The sequence below is a fragment of the Lolium rigidum genome, chromosome 1 (assembly GCF_022539505.1).
Source record: "Lolium rigidum isolate FL_2022 chromosome 1, APGP_CSIRO_Lrig_0.1, whole genome shotgun sequence".
In the NCBI taxonomy this organism is placed as follows: domain Eukaryota; kingdom Viridiplantae; phylum Streptophyta; class Magnoliopsida; order Poales; family Poaceae; genus Lolium; species Lolium rigidum.
In genome coordinates, this window is record NC_061508.1 from 106,556,029 (window position 1) to 106,580,236 (window position 24,208).

Consider the following 24,208-nt stretch of genomic DNA (forward strand, 5'->3'; position numbering starts at 1 on the left):
ATAGCAGCAGCTTGAGCATCATATGGAAATGCTAGTGACTTCAAATGAAAATGCTATTACTTGATAAATATACATTAGAAAAGCAGTCGCTAATGACTTCAATTTTTTTTATAAATTCAAAGAGCATTATATAAATTCAGAGATCATTTTCAGAGAGCATTATATAGATATCAGAGATCATTTGTTCATTTTAAAATGCAGTTGCTTGTTCAATTTAAAAAGGAACTAGCCAATGACTTCAAATTTTAAAAAGGCAGTAGCTAATGACTTCAATTTTTAGAAAGGCAGTAGCTAATGGCTTCAATTTAAAAAGGCAGTAGCTAATGACTTATGTATTAGCTTTTGTAATATTATTTAGAAATTTATAAAAATGTAGTACCTTGTATAAAATCCATTAGCAACGTTCAGTAGCTAGTTGACTTATGTAGCTAATCAAATTAGCAATTTTCATTAGCAATGTTCAGTAGCAATGTTCATTTTAAAATGCAGCAGCAATGTTCAGTAGCATTATATAGATTTTAGAGATCATTTGTTCATTTTAAAATGCAGTTTCTTGTTCAAGTTAAAAAGGTGGTAGCTAATGACTTCAGTTTTTAAAAAGGCAATAGCTAATGACTTCAATTTTTAATAAGTCAGTAGCTTGTATAAAATCCATTAGCAATGTTCAGTAGCTGATTAACTTATGTAGTTAATTAAATTAGCAATGTTCATTTTTAAAATATTCACTAGCAATGTTCAGTAGCTAATCAAATTTTAGTAGCAATTTGCTAAGCATCAAATTTTAGTAGCAATTTATAAGCATCATTTGTAGTAGAATCAGAGGACATGGGAGTGGGGAGGGGGAAAGGAGGCGCTCTCATCGACGGCCGGGTCGAGGAAGCAGTAGCGTGCGGTGACGGGGCATCCTCCTCCTCCTCTTCCTCGACGGCGGGGTGTCCTCCTCCTCGTCTGCTCGAATGGTAGGCCGTGGCGGGGCGGCCTCCTCGGCGGTGGTGGCAGGGCATCCTCCTCCTCCTCCTCCTCGGTAGGCGGCGGCGGCGCTAGGCGGCGGTGGCGAGCGCAACGGCTAGGGTTCGAGCGAGCGCAACTCGGGAGTGGCGATGTCGAGAATTGGGGAAGATGGGGAAGAAAGGGCCGAACCGCTCATTTCACTAAGTCAAAAAATTATGTGGCGCACCTAACTCGACATGCGCCACATAATTCCCAAATTCTATGGCGCACCAACTGGGACATGCGCCCCAGAATTGTGAAAATTTTGTGGCGCACCTACAACCAAATGCGCCACAGAATTTTTTGACTTAGATTTTTTCTGAATCACTACATCTAATATTATTAATACATTTCTAGACAATTTATTCTTAACAAATAAATTGAAGTTATGTAGACAACTTATTTTTTTGACACATGCACACACTTGAATTATGTTAATATAAACAATTTAAAAAACCCTCGCACATGCATGCATGCACACACATCAACCGCATACGTTAGTTGTCTCTCACACACGTGTACTTGGCGCACACACACATGTGCATACACACAAAAAAAATCTTCTTCATCCCGCCTCCGAGCTCTAGCGTCTCTTCACAATCTTCATGCCTTTCTTGTTGGCAGTTGAATACTTTATGCCGACCACCTTGAGATTTTTTCGCGTGAACGGACAACCTTTAGTAGGTAGGGAGGTCCTCCTTCTTACTTCACTAGTAGTAGGCATGTCGAAGTGCTTGTTGAATTCTTCCTCGATCTTCATATCACAGTTCTTGTCCAAGTCTTTCTCGTTGGTGTCTCCTTGCATTCCGATGATGCTCCTCTTGCCCCTCCTCACGACAACATGGCTAGGCCTTGACAGGTCGGTGATGAAGAATCATTGGTCAACTTGGCTACCGAGTACCCATGGCTCATTTTTCGTGGATGCGTTCTTTGATTTGGTATCGGGTATAACCTTGGTGGTGAAATATCGGCCTTCTTTTTGACCTTGTTGGCCCATCTCACACAGAACATTGGCACCGTGTCTCCAAAGTAGTTGAGCTCCCATATCTCCTCGATCCTTCTGGAGAATCTTTCCTTGACATTAGTCTCGTCATCGCCGTATGATAGCATAGTTACTCCTGAGTTTTGGTTTTCTCTATTCATGTCCTTTTCCTCGGTGTATAATCTGTAGTTGTTGATGTCATAGTCCTGATAGGTCCTTACGTTCTTCCCGGGGCCCTGTGATAAGGTGTACATGAGTTTTTCATCTTCCGTAGAAGGCCTTTTGCTCTGTACTTGAAGCAATTGACTTTGCTTGAACCAACGTGTGAAGCTGGAGTTGTGCTCTTTGGTTACGTCTCCCATCTTCCTCGGACGGCCCATATCGATGTAATTCTGCTCGATTACGCTTTTGTGCTCTTCCATCAAAGGTTCGATCAACTTTAAGTGTTGTAGCGCGACCCGGTGACCCTTTAAAAGTTGTCGCATCGATTATTAATGCCAACATGGACTGAGCGGTAGCCCTCGCGGTGACCGACTCCATCGATCCTGCCGAGGTGCATCCTGGTGGGCAAGCCAACATCCTGGTCGTCCTCGGTGCTTAGATAATTATGGCAGAAGAAGATGCACTTGTAGGTTAGAAAGCCCTTGTCCATTCTTACGTCTGGATGGGCCCTGTTGCGAACGTATCCTTTCAAGACACCGTTCTGCCTTTCAAACGATATCATGTCATCAGGCCGAGCTGCCTGATGTCATAAACAACATGGAGAAGGAGATGGACGCATATATCATAGAATGCGGGCGGGAAGTAAATCTCGAGCTCGCATAGTATCACCACGATCTCATCCTGTAGCATCTTGATCCTCTGGTGATCCTCAAAGAGCCGATCCACCCATGATTCAGACGAGGTGTCCGAATATATGGTGGTCCTGCTTGATCAAGGTAAAGCTAATGAGATCTACGACGATTTAGGGTTTTCACCGCATAATCGGATCATCCTACTCAGGATTGGGCCTCGCGCTCGCGCACGGTGATCGTAAGCCGATCCTAGACAGGGCCTAAAAACCAACACGAGGTTGATCCCCGGAACATCCGTTCTAGGACTAGCAAATGCCACCCTACACGCCGCTGGATCCTCCGACCCCTTGTAAGGCCTAACTATTGCAGATATTAAACTAATCCTTGTAGAACAAGGAGCAATCGTAACGGATCAGATCTACTAAACTATGATCAAGCGGGGTGCCGCCCCTACACCTAAGATAGGTGTAAGGGCGGCTAGACATGCAAGGGTTGCACTACGAAAGCATGTAATATGAAGAACAATGCTAACCCTAACATGTCTAAGATAACTACGTTGCTCGCCATCAAAAAGGCTTCAGTACGAGCAACGCATGAACAACGTAGGCAGGCTTGTGCTGCCTAGATCGCAAGATGCGATCTAGGCAGCATGACGCTACCGGTAGAAACCCTCGAGACGAAGGAGTTGGCGATGCGCCGAGATTTGTTTGTGGTTGAACGTTGGTTGTTTATTCCATAAACCCTAGGTACATATTTATAGTCCAGCGGACTTTCTAATGTGGGCGTGCACCAAACCGTGCACGAGTAAGATTCTAACTTCTAAACTAAGATACGATCTAATATGTTACAGATAAACGGGCAATTAAGCCCAACTTGGTATAAAAGGCCGATCCACGTATTCCTTCTATATATATTTCTTCAAACCCATCTTGATCGCGGCCCACCTCTGACTTGGTCAAATTCTGGTGATAACAGCAGGACAGCGTAGGTGCTTTTGCTGTCGACGATGAAGAACGACGTAGGGATGGTTTTTTGGCCTACGGTTAGATCCACGTTCAGCACACCCTGCGCTTCTGATGCTTGGCCGTTGAAATCGCTTAGTGTGACGTTGGTCTTGATCAGATCTGCGTTAGAGCGTCCCAAACACCGTAGCATGGAGTATGGAATTATATTGACTGCCGCTCCCGTGTCGACCAACATCTTGCTGACAGGCTGCCCATTGATATAACCTCTTAGGTACAGGGCCTTCAAATGCCTGTAGCTCTTTGATACGTCTCCGACGTATCGATAATTTCTTATGTTCCATGCCACATTATTGATGATATTCTACATGTTTTATACACATTATATGTCATATTTATGCGTTTTCCGGAACTAACCTATTGACGAGATGCCGAAGTGCCGGTTCTCGTTTTCTTGCTGTTTTTGGTTTCAGAAATCCTAGTAAGGAAATATTCTCGGAATTGGACGAAATCAACGCCCAGGGTCCTATTTTCACACGAAGCTTCCAGAAGACCGGAGGAGATACGAAGTGGGGCCACGAGGTGGCGCCACCGTAAGGCAGCGCGGCCAGGCTAGGGCCCGCGCCGCCCTGTTGTGTGGGTCCCTCGTGACACCACCAACCTTGCCCTTCCGCCTACTTAAAGTCTCCGTCGCGAAAACCCTACCACGTTCGACGAAACCAGAGAAAACCTTCCAGAGCCTCCGCCATCGCGAAGCCAAGATCTGGGGGACAGGAGTCTCTGTTCCGGCACGCCGCCGGGACGGGGAAGTGCCCCCGGAAGGCTTCTCCATCAACACCACCGCCATCTTCATCAACGCTGCTGTCTCCCATGAGGAGGGAGTAGTTCTCCATCGAGGCTCGGGGCTGTACCGGTAGCTATGTGGTTAATCTCTCTCCTATGTACTTCAATACAATAATCTCATGAGCTACCTTACATGATTGAGATTCATATGATGATGCTTGTAATCTAGATGTCATTATGCTAGTCAAGTGGATTTTACTTATGTGATCTCCGGAGACTCCTTGTCCCACGTGTGTAAAGGTGACGATGTGTGCACCGTGTGGGTCTCTTAGGCTATATTTCACAGAATACTTATTCGCTGTTATGAATGGCATAGTGAAGTGCTTATTTATATCTCTTTATGATTGCAATGTGTTTTGTATCACAATTTATCTATGTGCTACTCTAGTGATGTTATTAAAGTAGTTTATTCCTCCTGCACGGTGTAATGGTGACAGTGTGTGCATCGTGTAGTACTTGGCGTAGGCTATGATTGTGATCTCTTGTAGATTATGAAGTTAACTATTGCTATGATAGTATTGATGTGATCTATTCCTCCTTTCGTAGTGTGAAGGTGACAGTGTGCATGCTATGTTAGTACTTGGTTTGGTTATGTTGATCTGTTATGCACTCTAAGGTTATTTAAATATGAAAATTGAATATTGTGGAGCTTGTTAACTCCGGCATTGAGGGTTCGTGTATCCTACACAGTTAGTGGTGTTCATCATCCAACAAGAGGGTGTAGAGTCTAGCATCTATCTATTTATTCTGTTATGTGATCAATGTTGAGAGTGTCCACTAGTGAAAGTATGATCCCTAGGCCTTGTTTCCAAATACTGCAATCATCGGTTGTTTACTGTTTTACTGCATCTTTACTTCCTGCAATATTACTACCATCAATCGCACGCCAGCAAGCACTTTTCTGGCACCGTTACTACTGCTCATATTCATTCATACCACTTGTATTTCACTATCTCTTCGCCGAACTAGTGCACCTATTAGGTGTGTTGGGGACACAAGAGACTTCTTGCTTTGTGATTGCAGGGTTGCATGAGAGGGATATCTTTGACCTCTTCCTCCCTGAGTTCGATAAACCTTGGGTGATCCACTTAAGGGAAACTTGCTGCTGTTCTACAAACCTCTGCTCTTGGAGGCCCAACACTATCTACAAGAATAGAAGCACCCGTAGACATCAAGCACTTTTCTGGCGACGTTGCCGGGGAGGAAAGGTAAACGGCACTCACACACCGGATCCCGGCAACGAAGCTACTTTTCTGGCGCCGTTGCCGGGGAGGAAAGGTAAAAGGCACTCATACTCCGGTCCCAGGTAAAGTACTTTTCTGTTGCCGTTGTGTGTGTGCTCGAAGCTATTTCCTTTAGATCCTGCAATTGCATCTTTTTGTTTCTTGTTTACACTAGTTTGGCATAATGGACAACAATGAGCTTCTTATTCTATTTCCTGATTTAAGACATGGATGGTTTGATGCGAAAATTAAAAAACCTATGGAACATATTAGTATGAACGCTTTGAACACCATTGTTGCTAATGATACGGAAAATTCTAAGCTTGGGGAAGCTGGCTTTGATGAGCATGATATTTTTAGTCCCCCAAGCATTGATGAGAAACTTTACTTTGATGATACTTTGCCTCCTATTTATGATGATGATATTGGTCTTTTAGTACCGCCTGTTATGGAGGATAAATTTGATTATGATTACAATATGCCTCCTATATTTGATGATGAGAATAATAATGATAGCTACTTTGTTGAATTTGCTCCCACTATTACCAATAAAATTGATTATGCTTATGTGGAGAGTAATGATACTTTTATGCATGTGAATAAGAATGCTTTATGTGATACTTATATTGTTGAGTTTGTTCATGATGCCTCTGAAAATTATTATGAGAGAGGAAAATATGGTTGTAGAAATTTTCATGTTACTAAAAAACCTCTGTATGTGCTGAAATTTTTGAAGCTACACTGGTTTTATCTTCCTATGCTTGTTACTTTGCTCTTCATGAACTTGTTTATTTACAAGATTCCTATGCATAGGAAGCATGTTAGACTTAATTTGTTTTGAATTTGCCTCTTGATGATCTCTTCTGCTTCAACTACTATTTCTTGCGAGTGCATCATTAAAACTGGTAAGCCCATCTTAATGGCTATAAAGAAAGAACTTCTTGGGAGATAACCCATGTGTTTATTTTGCTACAGTACCTTTGTGTTATATTTGTGTCTTGGAAGTTGTTACTACTGTAGCAACCTCTCCTTATCTTAGTTTTGTTGCATTGTTGTGCCAAGTAAAGTCTTTGATAGTAAGGTTCATACTAGATTTGGATTACTGCGCAGAAACAGATTTCTTGCTGTCACGAATCTGGGCCTAATTCTCTGTAGGTAACTCAGAAAATTATGCCAATTTACGTGAGTGATCCACCGATATGTACGCAACTTTCATCCAATTTGAGCATTTTCATCTGAGCAAGTCTGGTGCCACTTTAAAATTCGTCTTTACGGATCGTTCGTTTTGACAGATTCTGCCTTTTATTTCGCATTGCCTCTTTTGCTTGTGTTGGATGGATTTCTTTGTTCCATTGACTTCCAGGTAGCTTTGGGCAATGTCCGAAGTGTTAAGAATGATTGTGTCACCTCTGAACATGTGAATTTTTATTATGCACTAACCCTCTAATGAGTTTGTTTCGAGTTTGGTGTGGAGGAAGTTTTCAAGGGTCAAGAGAGGAGGATGATATACTATGATCAAGAAGAGTGAAAAGTCTAAGCTTGGGGATGCCCCGGTGGTTCATCCCTGCATATTTCAAGAAGACCCAAGCATCTAAGCTTGGGGATGCCCAAGGCATCCCCTTCTTCATCGACAAATTTATCGAGTTCCTCCCTTGAAACTATATTTTTATTCGGTCACATCTTATGTACTTTACTTGGAGCGTCTGTTTGTTTTTGTTTTTGTTTTTGTTTGAATAAATCCTTGTGTGGGAGAGAGACACGCTCCGTCGGTTCATATGAACACATGTGTTCTTAGCTTTTAATGTTCATGGCGAAGGTTGAAACTGCTTCGTTAATTGTTATATGGTTGGAAACGGAAAATGCTACATGTAGTAATTGGTAAAATGTCTTGAATAATTTGATACTTGGCAATTGTTGTGCTCATGTTTAAGCTCTTGCATCATATACTTTGCACCCATTAATGAAGAAACACATAGAGCTTGCTAAAATTTGGTTTGCATATTTGGTCTCTCTAAAGTCTAGATAATTTCTAGTAAAGATTTTGAACAACAAGGAAGACGGTGTAGAGTCTTATAATGTTTACAATATGTCTTTTTGTTGCGGTCAGAAACCCACCGGCGGGCAGCGACGGGCAACACCGTAGAGCCGAGAGGCTCCCAGGACTGCGGCTGGCCCTGGTCCCTCCGAGCGACGGCCCGCAAAGACTTCGGCACGCACGTCCGATGCTGATGCAAGGGCGTGCCACCTGACCTATACCTGGTCAGGAAGGTGTTGGATGTGCCTCGCTTAGTTTCCTGCATGGCATACACGTAAACATTAAATACGAGCATCGATCGGCTCTCAGGTTGTCCTGTGAATCGGCTCAAGGAGCCGATCCACCCATGATCCGTACGAGGTGTACGGTCAGATGGTGGTCCTGCTTGATCGAAATAAAGCTAAAACGACCTACTACGATTTAGGGTTTTCACCGCATAATCGGAACATCCTACTCGTGATTGAGCCTGGCGGCCACGCACGGTGATCATAAACCGACCCTAGACAAGGCCTAAAAACCAACACGAAGTTGATCCTCGGAACATCCTATCTAGGGCTAGCAAACTACACCCTACGCGCCACTGGATCCTTCAACCCGTTTGTAAGGCCTAACTATGCAGATATTAAACTAATCCTTGACGAACAAGGAGCAACCATATTTGGTCAAAAAAAAAAAGGAGCAACCATAACGGATCGGATCTACTAAATAATGATCAAGCGGGGTGCCGCCCTTACACCTAAAATAGGTGTAAGGACGGCTAGATGTCTAAGGGTTGCACGACGACAGCATATGATACGAGGAACAATGCTAACCCTAACACATCTATGATAACTACGTTGCTCGTCATCAAAAAGGCTTCAGTACGAGCAACGCATGAACGACGAATAAACGTGTGCTGCCTAGATCGCAAGATGCGATCTAGGCAGCATGATGCTTACCCGGAAGAAACCCTCGAGACAAGGGAGTTGGCGATGCGCCTAGATTGGTTTGTGGTGAACGTGATTGTTGTTTATTTCATAAACCCTAGATACATATTTATAGTCCGTAGACTTTCTAACGTGGGAATAATCCCAACCGGGCACGAGCCCAAAATCTATCTAACCGACACGTATCCTACTATGTTACAGATACACGGGCAAACTAGCCCAAACTTTGTATGCAAGGCCGATTCATGTATTTCTTCTATGTATATTCTTCAAGCCCATCTTCAATCGCGGCCCACCTCTGATCCGGTCAAATTCTGGTGATAACACATGCCCCCCTGGTTTTGGAAATGACAATTCCAAAATCACTCTGTTTTTTCTTCGTCGGGTCATGTCGTGGCAGAGCAGAACCGCTGCAGTATCCTTCATCATGATGCCTTGCCTCCTCAACTTCTTTGCAAGATTTGAAAGCTTTAACATCACTCCCTCGGAAACCGCAATGGCATTAAATCTCCACTATACCTCCTTTTATTTAACCGTGCCGAACGGTTCGCCACTTCATCCTCTTGCTCTGTTCCGGCCATCGGCACCTAAAAAACCCTCTTTCCCTGTAGCAATGTCTTCCTCTTCCTCCACCTCCTCAGGCCTCTCTTTCCAATCTTCCTCCTCGAGCGAGCAGGAGTGGAACTTTGACCACGTGCCAGATGGCCCACCCGAAGCACTCGTCGGGTCAGATGGTGACCTACCTCTGACCGATGGGGAGGACGACCTCGAGTTCCTCATCGAAGGGGAGCTGAAGAGCGAGAGTGAAGACGACCTTCACTCCTGGGCGAACCCCACCTCCTCCGACGAGGAGGAGGAAGAAGAAGAAGTAGAGGCAGAAGAAGAAGAGGAGGAGGAGGATGATTCTTCCTCCTCCGCTGGGTATCCGCCGGCGAAGCGCTTCCGCGCTTGGGCGGACAGCGAGGATGATGATGATGACGAGGAAGAAGAGGCTCCGGCTGAGGGCTGGGGCAGCAGCGACGAGGAATTCTCCGGAAGTAGCGCCGACGGCAGCCCCGATGCCGACGATGGGGCTAGCGAGGATTAGCAATGTAGGACTAGTAGCTCCTGAGCAGTCGGCTCTTCTTTTGTTCTTCCTTTCTTGAGCAATCGGCTCTTTATTGTAGAAACCCCCTTATTAATGAAGAAGAAATTTCTCAACTGATTCTGTCCTTTTACCAATTTTGCCGATTGCTAAGATAAGTTAGCAAATCAAGAGCCGATGGCAGCGCATCGGACTTTGCCATGCAACGCGAGCAAAGCCAACTCTATTATCCATCCAAATGGTAATCTGCGACTTGTCCGAAAGAGCAAAACTCAGATTCCCAAATCGCCGCTTGAACAGATCCAACTTACAGCCATATGAACCTCAGATGTCAATCGTGCAGGTTTGCAACTGCAGCAGACCCAAGGGCAATATCACCCAATGCCCATGCTATGATCTCCTTCCAGCAACTCTGGTAATCTTCTTCTGCAACAACCCACCACTTTCGAAGAGGTTTATGATGCAGGGTCAACCGATGACACTCCAATCGGCTTCCAAAAACAGAGTACCTACCAAATCAGCTGCCCCCCAAGCCTCAGTCAAGGCGAGAACGGTAGTGAGGACATACAGTTCAGACCAATGGACCCGAACTTGAGCGAATCTGAGCAAACCAACACGCAGAATCAGCCACACCTGCCACCATCGATCACTTTTTCTTCCGTTGAAGGCCGATATCGTAGACGTAACATCAACGGCTTAACCGACAAAGGGTTGGAAGTCCTCGAAGAGAAGATTCTGGCACCAAAATCGGCTCATTGCCGCTGAGGAAGCTCCCATTGTTCACTCCCTCCAGGAAGCAGCAGGCCATCCGCATCTTGAACACGCAGCGGGTAGATCCTGTGTAATTGTACTAGAGTCGATGGCCGTGCATCAGCTTTGTTCCTTAGCTCTAAAGTCGATGTCCGTGCATCGGCTGTACATCATGAAACACCTCATGAGAATTTTTTTTTACTGGCCGATTTTTCTATCGGCCCCCAATATTTCACTGCACATGTATCGCACATGTTCATCTGATTAGGTGCCCCCCGAGCCGATTCTGCCAGGTGACTGCTGATATCGGCTATGTGGTTAGCCAAGGCATTATATGTGAACGTCGGCTCTGTTAGGACCAGTGTTGATTTCTTCCAGCTCATCAGCCAACGTAAACCCATTGCCCATTAGATCGATGTTGAACCTAGACAGAATACATGGCGAAGATAATTTTGGCCGATTGCTGGAATCGGCCTCCATGTTGATTGAATTGCTCAATGAAGGTTTTGCAATGTTCCTCCATAGATCCTTGGGGCCGATCACATGGATCGGCATCGCCCCGTTTGTCCATAGATGTTGCTCTTGTTACACGGTCAGGCCGGTGGATAAAACCAGCCTTACCCCGTCCTTTGTCACGTCGATGCGCTCGCAGTCGTCCAAATTGATGCCTGAGAGTGGCTCTTGGCCTGATGTCTCCCACACGTTCATGCCAGCCGTTGAAATCTCGGCTGAATCATCTGCGTGGACGACTTCTACTTCATCTCCATCCCACTGTATTAGGCATTGGTGCATCGTGGATGGAATGCAACGGTTGGCGTGGATCCAATCTCTCCCTAGTAGGACAGACATAGGTGCTCTTGCTTGTCGATAATAAAGAACGTCGTAGAGATGGTTTTCCTTCCTACGGTCGGATCCACGTTCGAACACCTTGTGCGTCGGATGCTTGGCCGTTGAAATCGCTCGGCGTCACGTTGGTTTTGATCGGATCCGAGCTAGAGCGTCCCAACCGACGTAGCATGGAGTATGGCATAATGTTGATCGCCGCTCCGGTGTCCACCAGCATCTTGTTGACGAGGCTGCCCATTGATGTAGCCTCGCAAGTACGGGGCCTTCGGATGTCCGTAGCTTCTTTCTCGTGGCTTCTCAAAGATAACCGGCCGTGGGCCGCGATCCGCTTGTGCCACCGGTGCTTCGTCTAATCCTCGGAGCACTAAACTCCGTCGGGAGGATGAACACCATGTTTGTGCCAGCCGATGTCTCATCATCGGCTTTCCTTTGTTTGGGGCGCCACTCTTTCCTTTGTGGCCGACCTTCTTCGTCCGAGGGTTCGCTGAATTTTCGCGGCCGGATCGGGCCGCGCCTTCCTTAACGTGTGCGGATATAACCTTTCGGCTTCCTCCAAACCACGTAGTCGCTGAACCCTACGCTTTTGGGAACGGGCTGAGTCCATCGGGGCACCACCTTGGCCGATGATACTTATCTTCTTCTTCATCATCGTCCTCTAGTTCCTCGAGATCTTCTACCCGAGAGGACTCAGCGTGCTTGTTCCGAGGCGGGAGAGGCCCTAGGCGTTCGAACACGGACACGTTAGCTGCATCCTTCTTCTTTTCTCTACATTCTGGGCAGTTGCCGATTGTAGGCAATCGGCTCATTCCTGAATCCCAGCAGTGTCTGAAGAAGGGGCAGTCCCAGTGCCTATCCACGTCGTCTTGCTCTCTCGACTTTTCCTTGGCGTGGCGCTCATATCTCTCCTCGTCGTGATCATGCCGACGGTGTCTCCTGGCGTCCCTAGCCAGACGATCTCTTTCATCATCGTCGTTGTATCGTCGGCGTTGGTCATATTGACTCACATACTTGTTGAGGAGGTGATCAGAAAGAGGTCGCTGATATCTCATGTTCCTCACTTCTCCCTCTGTGATATAGCGCTTGCCATCATGACAGAGCCGATCGCGTGGAACGGCTTCCTCTGTGTCCTTGCTATGAGAGCAGCTGCCCTCGTCTCCATCCTTACCAGAGTGGTGCCCAGGTCCTACCATGTTGATGCTGCACGAGAATCCTGGCTGGCACCCTTCAGGGTAAGTGTACTCCACCATGTTAACGGCGGGGAAGGGGTGTGTGTCGACCTTCATGGCGTACTGGCTGAAAATTAGACGCCCTTGTTCTATCGCCATTTGGACCTGCTGATGCCACACCCTGCAGTCGTTGGTGGCATGGGTGAACGTGTTATGCCACTTGCAGTATGGCTTTCCGTTCAGCTCCTGAGCCGTGGGGATCTTGTGGCCTTCGGGTACCTTTAGCTGTTTCTCCTTGAGTTGGAGGTCGAAAATTTGCTCAGCCTTGGTGACATCGAAGTCAAACCCTCTTGGAGGACCCTGTGGCTTAACCCACTTACAGGACACGGGGCTTGCCCCCCGAGTCCATTCGGCCACTGCTACCTCTTGATCTCCCGCAGAGCCTTCATCTTCATCTGCCTCAACCAGGACCACCGCACGTTTGAATTTATCCTGGTATACATCTGGGTGGCGCTGTTCATATGCTGATAGCTTCTGCACCATGTGCGCCAGTGAAGGGTAGTCTGCTTGGGAGGCCACGTCCTTGATCGGTGATGCGAGACCCACCACCGCCAACTTGACTGCTTCTTTTTCAGTTACACGAGCCGAATAGCATCGGTTCCTAACGGTCCTGAAGCGCTGGATGTATTCTGAAACTGTTTCTCCGCGCTTCCGTCGTACTTGTGCTAGATCGGCAATGCCAGCCTCGGAAGCCTCCGAGCGATACCGCATGTGGAACTGTTCTTCCAACTGCTTCCAAGTCCGGATTGAATCCGGTGGCAGCGATGTGTACCACCCGAAAGCCGATCCTGTGAGGGACCGTGCGAAGAACCTCACACGCAGCTCATCCGATGCCGAGATCGTGCCCAGCTGTGCCAAATATCGGCTCACATGCTCGATGGAGCTGGAACCATCCGATCCATTAAACTTGGAGAAATCAGGGAGCCGATATTTGGGTGGTAGCGGGATCAACTCGTACTCATTGGAGTACGGCTTGGAATAGCCGATTGTCCTCCTTTTCGGCACCATGCCGAACTGGTCTTTTAAGATGGTACTGATCTGATCCGCGGTGCTGGCTGTAGGAATCGAACTCTGGAGTGGCATACTTAGCCAGCCATGCTTGCTTTTCCAGCTCTGAGCCAACTGCAGGAGCTGGGCTCTGGAGGTTTGTCGGAGTGGCATACTTAGCTAGCCACGTCGGCTTTTCAAGGTCTGTTCCCGAAGTTCCTCCTGCTGTTCCAGAAATCCCTGCTGTTGCGATCCGGTTTGTGAGTGCCCGATTCATTGCAGTCCGGCACGTATGTGCACGTGTATCCGTGAGGGATCTCCTTAGGCGCCTCATGCAAGAACTGGTAGTCACTAGGGTCACCACCGATCTTGTAGACGACGTATGCCGGTGAGTTCGGCACTTCTGGTGCTGCCAACGCGAACGGCAGCGGTGGACGGGATTGGAGCGGCATCTCTCCTTGGTGACTCCCTAGAGCTGGTCCTGACGGAGAGTACTGATGCCTCATGATTTCCTGGATCACGCGAAGAGCGACACGCTCCAAAGTGTTCACCAGGCTCTCAGAATGGCGGTGTAGCGAATGCGCTACCATGAAGTTAACCTCCTGACGCAGGGACCTGGTGCATTCTTCTGACGGGGCAGACAAGTCCACTCCATCGAGCGCGCCTTCAGGTGAGAACCCTTTCCACCTGATGCCGTGTGAGCGGGTTCTGTGAAAAGAGCCGATGAGGTCGGCTTCGAGGATTGCTTTGACCTCGTCATACTTCTTCTTGAGCTCGTCGGTCAGATCCTCGTACACGACCGGCGTGCCTTCCGCCATCTCAGATGTAGATGGCGATGTGGTTGATGTCGAAGATTGTCCCACTGGGCGTGCCAGAATGTGTTGCGGTCAGAAACCCACCGGCGGGCAGCGACGGGCAACACCGTAGAGCCGGGAGGCTCCCAGGACTGCGGCTGGCCCTGGTCCCTCCGAGCGACGGCCCGCAAAGACTTCGGCACGCACGTCCGATGCCGATGCAAGGGCGTGCCACCTGACCTATACCTGGTCGGGAAGGTGTTGGATGTGCCTCGCTTAGTTTCCTGCATGGCATACACGTAAACATTAAATACGAGCCTCGATCGGCTCTCAGGTTGTCCTGTGAATCGGCTCAAGGAGCCGATCCACCCATGATCCGTACGAGGTGTACGGTCAGATGGTGGTCCCGCTTGATCGAAATAAAGCTAAAACGACCTACTACGATTTAGGGTTTTCACCGCATAATCGGAACATCCTACTCGTGATTGAGCCTGTCGGCCACGCACGGTGATCGTAAACCGACCCTAGACAAGGCCTAAAAACCAACACGAAGTTGATCCTCGGAACATCCTATCTAGGGCTAGCAAACTACACCCTACGCGCCACTGGATCCTTCAACCCGTTTGTAAGGCCTAACTATGAAGATATTAAACTAATCCTTGACGAACAAGGAGCAACCATAACGGATCGGATCTACTAAATAATGATCAAGCGGGGTGCCGCCCTTACACCTAAAATAGGTGTAAGGACGGCTAGATGTCTAAGGGTTGCACGACGACAGCATATGATACGAGGAACAATGCTAACCCTAACACATCTATGATAACTACGTTGCTCGTCATCAAAAAGGCTTCGATGACGAGCAACGCATGAACGACGAATAAACGTGTGCTTGCCTAGATCGCAAGATGCGATCTAGGCAGCATGATGCTTACCGGAAGAAACCCTCGAGACAAGGGAGTTGGCGATGCGCCTAGATTGGTTTGTGGTGAACGTGATTGCTGTTTATTTCATAAACCCTAGATACATATTTATAGTCCGTAGACTTTCTAACGTGGGAATAATCCCAACCGGGCACGAGCCCAAAATCTATCTAACCGACACGTATCCTACTATGTTACAGATACACGGGCAAACTAGCCCAAACTTTGTATGCAAGGCCGATTCATGTATTTCTTCTATGTATATTCTTCAAGCCCATCTTCAATCGCGGCCCACCTCTGATCCGGTCAAATTCTGGTGATAACACTTTTATGTGAGTTTTGCTGCACCGGTTCATCCTTGTGTTTGTTTCAAATAACCTTGCTAGCCTAAACCTTGTATCGAGAGGGAATACTTCTCATGCATCCAAAATCCTTGAGCCAACCACTATGCCATTTGTGTCCACCATACCTACCTACTACATGGTATTTCTCCGCCATTCCAAAGTAAATTGCTTGAGTGCTACCTTTAAATTTCCATCATTCGCCTTTGCAATATATAGCTCATGGGACAAAATAGCTTAAAAACTATTGTGGTATTGAATATGTACTTATGCACTTTATCTCTTATTAAGTTGCTTGTTGTGCGATAACCATGTTCCTGGGGACGCCATCTACTCTTTGTTGAATATCATGTGAGTTGCTATGCATGTCCATCTTGTCTGAAGTAAGAGAGATCTACCACTTTAATGGTTAGAGCATGCATATTGTTAGAGAAGAACATTGGGCCGCTAACTAAAGCCATGAATCATGGTGGAAGTTTCAGTTTTGGACATATATCCTCAATCTCATATGAGAACACTAATTGTTGCTACATGCTTATGCATTAAAGAGGAGTGCATTATCTGTTGTCCATGTTGTCCCGGTATGGATGTCTAAGTTAAGAATAATCAAAAGCGAGAAATCCAAAATGCGAGCTTTCTCCTTAGACCTTTGTACAGGCGGCATGGAGGTACCCCTTTGTGACACTTGGTTAAAACATGTGTATTGCGATGATCCGGTAGTCCAAGCTAATTAGGACAAGGTGCGGGCACTATTAGTATACTATGCATGAGGCTTGCAACTTGTAAGATATAATTTACATAATACATATGCTTTATTACTACCGTTGACAAAATTGTTTCATGTTTTCAAAATAAAAGCTCTAGCACAAATATAGCAATCGATGCTTTCCTCTTTGAAGGACCTTTCTTTTACTTTTATGTTGAGTCAGTTCACCTATCTCTCTCCACCTCAAGAAGCAAACACTTGTGTGAACTGTGCATTGATTCCTACATACTTGCATATTGCACTTGTTATATTACTTTACATTGACACTATCCATGAGATATACATGTTATAAGTTGAAAGAAACCGCTGAAACTTAATCTTCCTTTGTGTTGCTTCAATACCTTTACTTTGATTTATTGCTTTATGAGTTAACTCTTATGCAAGACTTATTGATGCTTGTCTTGAAGTACTATTCATGAAAAGTCTTTGCTTTATGATTCATTTGTTTACTCATGTCATTACCATTGTTTTGATCGCTGCATTCATTACATATGCTTACAATAGTATGATCAAGGTTATGATGGCATGTCACTCCAGCAATTATCTTTGTTATCGTTTACCTGCTCGGGACGAGCAGGAACTAAGCTTGGGGATGCTGATACGTCTCCGACGTATCGATAATTTCTTATGTTCCATGCCACATTATTGATGATATCTACATGTTTTATACACATTATATGTCATATTTATGCGTTTTCCGGAACTAACCTATTGACGAGATGCCGAAGTGCCAGTTCCTGTTTTCTGCTATTTTTGGTTTCAGAAATCCTAGTAAGGAAATATTCTCGGAATTGGACGAAATCAACGCCCATGGTCCTATTTTCACACGAAGCTTCCAGAAGACCAGAGGAGATACGAAGTGGGGCCACGAGGTGGCGCCACACTAAGGCGGCGCGGCCAGGCTAGGGCCCGCGCCGCCCTCGTTGTGTGGGTCCCTCGTGACTCCACCGACCTTGCCCTTCCGCCTACTTAAAGTCTCCGTCGCGAAAACCCTACCACGTTCGACGAAACCGGAGAAAACCTTCCGGAGCCGCCGCCATCGCGAAGCCAAGATCCGGGGGACAGGGAGTCTCTCGTTCCGGCACGCCGCCGGGACGGGGAAGTGCCCCCGGAAGGCTTCTCCATCAACACCACCGCCATCTTCATCAACGCTCGCTGTCTCCCATGAGGAGGGAGTAGTTCTCCATCGAGGCTCGGGGCTGTACCGGTAGCTATGTGGTTAATCTCTCTCCTATGTACTTCAATACAATAATCTCATGAGCTGCCTTACATGATTGACATTCATATGATGATGCTTGTAATCTAGATGTCATTATGCTAGTCAAGTGGATTTTACTTATGTGATCTCCGGAGACTCCTTGTCCCACGTGTGGAAAGGTGACAGTGTGTGCACCGTGTGGGTCTCTTAGGCTATATTTCACGAATACTTATTCACCTGTTATGAATGGCATAGTGAAGTGCTTATTTATATCTCTTTATGATTGCAATGTGTTTTGTATCACAATTTATCTATGTGCTACTCTAGTGATGTTATTAAAGTAGTTTATTCCTCCCGCACGGTGTAATGGTGACGAGTGTGTGCATCGTGTAGTACTTGGCGTAGGCTATGATTGTGATCTCTTGTAGATTATGAAGTTAACTATTGCTATGATAGTATTGATGTGATCTATTCCTCCTTTCGTAGTGTGAAGGTGACAGTGTGCATGCTATGTTAGTACTTGTGTCGGGGGGATGACCCCCGGTATGGTGAAGTCCTCGAGTTTACGACCGCGTAGCATTTCGCGGATCAGGAAAATATGCTACGATGCAAAAGATATGAAGAAAAGAAGAAAACAGAGAAGAACCGCACGCTGGGCCGACTTCCGGCTCCCGCGGCCTGCTCCGGCTGCGCTCGGGTGGACTTCCGCCTGGCCCACCCGGCTTCCGGCTTCCTGGGCCGACTCGCCCGCGCCCCTGTTGGGCCATTTGCCGGCTCGCCCCAGGCCGTCCTCGCCACGTCCGGCTGGACCGCTCGAGGTCGTCGCACGTCCGGCTCCTGGGAGCGCCCTGCCAGCTCCATCAGCTTCCGAACGTGCATGACCGGCTTCCATGCAGTGGCCACTTGCTCTCCCATCGTACGAGCCACTCCATCCAGCTTCCCAGGTTCATACGCGCATGCGTGGGCGTGGTCAGCTGCCCCATGCACGCATGCATGGCCGGGTTACCGGCCAGCTACTTCCAGCGATACGAGCTGACACGAGCCAGCTCCAACCGCTCCATGCCTCCATCCACGTGAAGACCAAACCATCCAAGACCAAGATCCTAGCATCGTGATGCCCTGCTGCCTGACAACGCACGAGACAAGGGAGTGAGGCCTCGTACCTGCCTGCTCTGCCAGCGACAAGACCAAGCGACCAGGCTACCGATAGGCTCACTGTGGTGCAATAGTAGCACTGTAGCGCACAGTTGATGGGACCCCAGTAGTCACCTCATGTACAGTAACTGCGGGCCATCTCTTGTCCCCTGGGTGCCACTATATAAGACACACCAGGGGGAGCCCTTCAGGCTCAGGGACGGGCGGGGCGATCGCTGCCATCTCTCTCTCTCTCAGCTCACGTACGAGCTCCTCTCAAGCCGGCCAGGCTCCCTTCAAGCCGGCCAGGCTCCTCTTAGCTCACAGTAGCTTCTTCCTCCTCAGGACAAACAGCTCAAGGAGCAACTATGTAACACCATATACTGTCATATACATCAGACATGCAGGAGTAGGGGTTTTACCTCCACCGTGAGGGCCCTGAACCTGGGTACATCACCGTGTGCTGTGTACCAATCCCGCATCCGGATACCGTCGACGCCCACACAGGAACCACCTAACTTTAGCTACCCCGTAGCATATGCCGTGACGATACCACGACATTTGGCGCCCACCGTGGGGCCTGCAGTGGCGCCGGCCGGAGTTCGTCCGGACGGGACCCTTCCTCATCATCGTCACCGCCGCGGCCTTCAACGCCGCCGGCATCGCCGCCCTCTTCGGGCACGTCCTCACCGCCGCGGCCTTCAACGCCGCGAGCTTCGTCTCCGCCCCGGCCCTCGCCGCCGCGAGCTTCTTCACCATCATCGTCGCGGGCGACGCCGCAGTCACCCTCTTCATCAACATCATCTCTCGCGTGCGCTCGTGGTCGCGCGCTCTCCTCCTCACCAAGAAGCGAGCCAACATGCTGTATGCGGGTGCGCACGTGGGCAGTAGCAGCAGCCCGGCGAGCATCGCATGAGCAGCGGCCGGCAGCATCGTCCGCGCCCCAGCGCCTCCGTCGACCTCTGTCCCGCGCTCAACAAGCAGCGGCATCACCCAGCGGTCGTGCATGCGCACGCGTAGTGCGTACCAAGCAGCAGCAAGCAGCGCCGGCAATAGCATGGCGGCAAACGCCCCTACGCCCGCGCCGCGTCCTCCGTCGATCCGCGCGTGCAGCAGCGAGACGCCCCTGGCCGGCCAGGACCTTCGCCGTCCAGCTCGCCAGCCTCGCCCGCGGCATCTTCCTCATCGGCGGGCGCTGCGGCTGCCAACTGCAGAGCTCGCATGCGCGCGAGTAGCAGCAGCTCCCCTCGACCACGCGTCCGCAAACCGGGCAACAGCTCCATGCGGCCGCGCTCTCCTGCATGCGGGTGCCAGCAGCTGTACGCCTGTAAGCAGCAGCAGAGCAGCGCCAGCACCACCGCCGGCTCCGGTCCATCTTCGCCCAGCGCCGGCATACGTCCCGTGTCGACCTCGCCCTGCTCCATCTCCAACTGCTGCGCCGCGCCCATCAGGCTTCCACGCGACAGCAACGACCCCGGCCACGTCCGGCTTCGTCCGTGCCACGCGCTACACCTGCCGGCTTCGCCCGCACGCGTCATCGCCCATGCATCGCTCCCTGTCAAACCAAAAAGCCACAGTATATTATTTTCTATATTCTCACGGCTGCTGTTTCTCTCTACTATAGCAAGCAAGCTACAACAGCATGCAACAAGCGGCAGCAGTTGGCCACCAGCAAAGCCGCAGCACCATCACCAAGCCCACGCGCAGGTGCAACGCAGGCATCATCCAGGCACGTGCATGTGCGAGCGCATGCAGGCAATCGGCTCCGTCGCCGCGGCCGGCTTCGGCGGCGCCCAGCTCCAGCACTCCTCGTCCGGCGCGCCACGCACCCCGCCGTGGTCGACTCCGGCTGCCGCTCCGGCTGCGCCCTTGTCGCCTCCGGCTACGCGCCCTACAGCGTCGCCGGCTCCGCCCAGCCTCATCGCGTCCGGCTCCCGCGTGACCTCCAAGTCCGGCTTCCGCCCTCTGGCTCCGGCTTCCGCAGCCGCAACCTCTCGAGCACGCCTCGTCCGGCTCCTGCTGCGACGCGCGACGCAAAGTCCTGCGCCCTCGCCGGCTCGCGCCACGGCCGGCTCACCGCTGCGTCATCTGGCTCGCCACTGTCCGGCTTCGCCGTTCATCCGGCTGCGCAACCGCCGGCTCCCGCTACGAACCGCCGCACGTACCACATCCTCATGTGCGCGCGCGCACCCTCATCTTCGCGTCGCGGCAACCGTTCATCCGGCTGCCCAACCGCCGGCTCCCGCGCGCCCGGCGACGCCCCGCCACGGTCACCTCTGGCTTCCGCAACACCAACAGCTCCAGCTCCATCTCCGGCGCTCCGCCGCGGCCTGCACCCTCAACTCTGGCTGCGGCGCCCCGTGTCGGCTTCATCAGGCCCCGGGTGCTCCGCTCCAGCCCGAGAGCGCCCAAGTCCGGCCGCGCCCGAGCATCGGCAGCCACCTACCGGCTTCGCCCCGCGACGACCTCCGCCAGCTTCCGCCCTGCCACGGCCTGCTCCATCTCGCTCCCCCGCGCTCCCGGCTGGCTCCGACGATGCTCCGTCCGCTGAGCTCGCGTGCGCTTGTTGGCTGGCTCGGCCCCGTGCCGCTCACGCCAGTTGCTGCATGCGCCTCACGCTCTCCTTCCAAAGGAAAGAACGCACGGGCCAACTGAGGAATAAGAAAGAAAAAGTCAAGGGGTGAAAAAAGAAAAAGGAGTGGGATGTGGGGCTGGCTGAAAAGAAGTTGTTTACCGGCTGAGAAAATTAAAAAGAAAGAGAAACATGGGGCCGGTTGAGTGTGCATGGCTGTCGGTTGGAAAAAGCAAAGAAAAAAAAAAGAATCTTCCGGCCGGCTAGAAAAAAAAAAGTTTGGGCCGGCTGAAAAAATGCCTCGCCGGCTGAAAAAGAAAAAAAAATTCGGCTGAAGACATGCCGCCTACTGAATCCGCTCGATGTTCGATCGATCGAGCCGGCTGCGCCGGTGCCGGCTGGGCGGGCTGTCCTTAACCCGGCTGGGGCTGGGTCTGTTTGGTTGGTCGCTCGACTCCGCTCGTACCGGTTCCGCCTGTCCAGGCCGGCTGAGAATGGGATGAGTAGAGCCTGCACCGACTGAACCAGCCCGAGCGCGTTTGGTCGCCCGTCCGGCTGAACCTGAGCAGCCGGAATCTGCATCGACTCGTACATCTGCAGCGCGTTTGGTAGCTTGGCCGGCTGGAGTCAAACCGGCTGAGGCCATCAGCCATCGACACTTCCCCACGCGCGTGAATCGGCCACCCCGAGAGACACTCGGGGGCTATCCCCTCTCACACCGGCTGCGCCTCCGCACCTCTTCCGGCTGCGCCTTCACCGCCACCGGCCGCGCCTTCGCCCTCTTCCGGCCGCGCTTGCACCGACTCGCCTGCCGGCTGCGCCCTCAGCGCCACCCGCAGCGCGTTTGATGGCTTGGCCGGCCGGAGCCAAGCCGGTTGAGGCCACCAGCCACTCCCTCGCCTCTACGGCTTCCACAACTCGTCATCACTATCGAGATCAACCCCACAGCGAAAACAAAATGTAAGTATCGTTGAGTAACTCTCCGCACCGCTGCTCAGCCGGGTAACCCGAGTTACACTCGGGGGCTACCCCCTCTTCCGCCGCACTTCGCTGCTTAACCCCGGACCGACTCAACTCGTCCCGGGGCTCGCCGGCTGGTCCACGATGCTCTATCCCACAGACGGCTTAGTAGTGTGTACGATACCAAAGGCCCACTCTTCGACTCAGCTGTTGTCCGCAACCCGGCTTCATGGCTAGCAAGAGCAAAAGCTGGAGGTCGCCTCACATGAACAACGTCCAAAGAGAGATCACCTTGGGCATCCCGGCCTTCACCGATGTAGCTCGAATGAGTCCGCCCCTCAAAGTCTAAGTACTGTGCGCTCCACTTTGCGGCCCACTCTTGACCTAGCTACAGACCGCAATACGGCTGTATGGCTGGCAAGAGAAAAAGCCAAAGAGCGGGGGGGACATGAAAATGACTCCAGGGGGCTCGGACGAAACCGAGCCAACATCCCTCTACATAAAGCAAGCACTGCTAAGGCTGCACATATTATATGTCTTTACTGACTAACTTTGTCTCTTATATGACTATCTCCGATGGACTACATCGAGTTGGCGGACCCCAAGGTCCACCTGCCGGCGGACACCGCGTCCACCTTGCCGGCCGGCCCGAGCCTTCGAGCCGGCGGTCCTCGGCCGACCACTTCCGGTGCTCTTCGGCACGAGCCGGCGGACACCGAGTCCACCTTGCCGGCGGCCCGAGCCTTCGAGCCGGCGGTCCTCGGCGACCACTTCCGGGTGCTCTTCGGCACGAGCCGGCGGACACCGAGTCCACCTTGCCGGCGGCCCGAGCCTTCGAGCCGGCGGTCCTCGGCCGACCACTTCCGGGTGCTCTTCGGCACGAGCCGGCGGACACCGAGTCCACCTTGCCGGCGGCCCGAGCCTTCGAGCTGGCGGTCCTCGGCGACCACTTCCGGGTGCTCTTCGGCACGAGCCGGCGGACACCGCGTCCACCTTGCCGGCGGCCCGAGCCTTCGAGCTGGCGGTCCTCGGCGACCACTTCCGGGTGCTCTTCGGCACGAGCCGGCGGACACCGAGTCCACCTTGCCGGCCGGCCAGAGCCTTCGAGCCGGCGGTCCTCGGCGACCACTTCCGGGTGCTCTTCGGCCACGAGCCGGCGGACACCGCGTCCACCTTGCCGGCGGCCCGAGCCTTCGAGCTGGCGGTCCTCGGCGACCACTTCCGAGGTGCTCTTCGGCACGAGCCGGCGGACACCGAGTCCACCTTGCCGCCGGCCCGCAGCCTTCGAGCCGGCGGTCCTCGGCGACCACTTCCGGGTGCTCTTCGGCACGAGCCGGCGGACACCGCGTCCACCTTGCCGGCGGCCCGAGCCTTCGAGCCGGCGGTCCTCGGCGACCACTTCCGGGTGCTCTTCGGCACGAGCCGGCGGACACCGAGTCCACCTTGCCGGCGGCCCGAGCCTTCGAGCCGGTGGTCCTCGGCGACCACTTCCGGGTGCTCTTCGGCACGAGCCGGCGGACACCGCGTCCACCTTGCCGGCGGCCCGAGCCTTCGAGCCGGCGGTCCTCGGCGACCACTTCCGGGTGCTCTTCGGCACGAGCCGGCGGACACCGAGTCCACCTTGCCAGCGGCCCAGAGCCTTCGAGCTGGTGGTCCTCAGCGACCACTTCCGGGTGCTCTTCAGCACGAGCCGGCGGACACCGAGTCCTTCGCCGCTTCGTCCGGCTGCGCCTTCGCCGCCATCGTCCGGCTGCGCCTCGTCCGGTTGCGACTTCGTCGCCTCGTCCGGATGCGCCTTCGTCGTCTCGTCCGGCTGCGCCTTGTCCGGCTGCGACTTCGTCGCCTCGTCCGCCTGCGCCTCGTCCGGCTGTG